Source organism: Rhea americana, unplaced genomic scaffold (assembly GCF_003343005.1).
Source record: "Rhea americana isolate MKP2758 unplaced genomic scaffold, rheAme1 scaffold_40, whole genome shotgun sequence".
In the NCBI taxonomy this organism is placed as follows: Eukaryota; Metazoa; Chordata; class Aves; order Rheiformes; family Rheidae; genus Rhea; species Rhea americana.
In genome coordinates, this window is record NW_028186535.1 from 5,205,062 (window position 1) to 5,206,915 (window position 1,854).

The 1,854-nt window shown below is 38.6% G+C and overlaps 1 pseudogene; it reads right to left on the reverse strand.

The window, feature by feature from the left end:
- Positions 1 to 320: 320 nt before the first annotated feature.
- On the reverse strand, positions 321 to 1,626 carry LOC146590620 (large ribosomal subunit protein eL13 pseudogene; annotated as a pseudogene).
- Positions 1,627 to 1,854: the final 228 nt, after the last annotated feature.

Genomic DNA, 1,854 nt, shown 5'->3' on the forward strand with positions numbered 1-1,854 from the left:
AAGAATGAGAAAATGAAGATTTACAAAATCACAAAAGCTGCAAATGAGACAAATGCAGAGYAGTTATTGACCAAACCTGCAATATTTGAATTAAAGAACACCCACTGAAGGTTAGTACTAGGTGGGTTTAAGACAGATAAAAGAAAGTACTTCTTTATACCTTTTGGAATTTGTTGCCACAGAGTTTGTGGAGGTAGATACTATTGAGGTGTTCAAAGAGGAGTTAAACAAATTCAGGGACCACTGTCCCTGAACAGCATCTGATACCACCTCTGCTTTTCATTTTTTTCAACATTTCTACATTTTTTTTCCTGACAGTTCTAAGGGGAGTAATTCATTCCTCCCATCCCCTCTTTTTTTTCAACATCCTTTTCTGCAGCTGCTTTCACTTACTTAACAGGAACTTTAAAGAGAGGGATGTTTGCCAGAACCGTATACAGGTTGGCCAACGCCTTGAAGTTCTTCTCATCTCCTGAGATCATACAGGCCTTTTTCTCCCTGTAAATGTATCTGATGGCATAACTGATCCAGATAGCTGAGTTGCCACCTGGAGTTCCTCAGCAGAACGGTCTCACCCTTTAGATACAGAAGAAGAGATCCTCAGAAGAGTGGTGAAAGACTATCCATAAATATAGCTTGGAGCAATACTCCCTCAATTTCGGCAAATTACATTTCAGGGACTTTGTATACTTGCTGCATCTCCAGGGATTGAAAGAGATTCCAATAGCCTGGTCAAACTTTTTGGGCACCAGTCAGTCTATTCTCTTTTACGAGTTTCTCTTAAGTTGCTGCCAGCATGCTTTTGTGTGATGCCTAACAATGGGGCACTTCAAAATTGGTAGAACTGGCTAGACCATGCGATGTGAGGCAATATGGAGAATCTGAAAGGCCTGACAGGCCTTTCTCCTGCAGATGTTCCTGGTAGGCTAGTTAAACCACATGGCAACTCACCTCTGCCATGGTTTGTGGAACTAGGGTTTCAAGGTCGTATTATTTTGGCTAGGTACTATGGTTTCTTATATTCTTGGAGAGAAAATATTCCTCTGTTGGAAACCAAATGTTGGGCTAGATAGACTATTGGTTTTACATGGATGAGCTCACAGACCAGACGTAAAGAAAGTTCAAGAAGGAGGATAAATTAGTCTTGAGAATGGAGTCATAGGTGTAGTGTGAAAATTAAGGTAGTGTGAAGATTAATGACGCATAAAGAAGAAAAGGTGAGTCAAGGTCAAATATGTTTAGCCAGGAGAGATGACAAGCTTGAAGTGGAACATAAAATAGGAGGAAAATAAAGAGTTTATTTGTGAAAGAATTTGGAAAGATACAACAGAATGATCCACAGTAGACCAAATAGGCTGTGATCATCTACACCATCTACTCTGATGAAAAAACTTTCCTTCCACTCACCAAGTCAAAGATGATTTTAACCCCAAGATAACTTTTCCAAAGAAGCAGTCACATCTTCCAATGGTCTAGCACTTAAGTAGATACAATAAAAGAGAAACAAATGGTATACAGTTGGTTGGCAAAATTGTCACAAAGCAGTATCATGCAAAAAAGCATTAAACYATAAGAAAAAATACCATTTTCCAGAAACTTCACTACTACCTCTCAAACAACACCCATTCTCGACAAAATCATACAAAATTTTCCACACTAATACTTAATAAATGGAGCCAAATCTTCCCAGGTCAACAAATGGAAGAATCCTTCAACACGTGTAGAATGTCTCTGTAAATAGAGCCATCAAAATGCTTTAACATATTCTTCTCAAAAAAGAGATATCCCGTGCAGTCAGTGCTGTTATGGTAAACCAGAATAATCTGTGTACAAAAACATAAACTTTTGCAGATA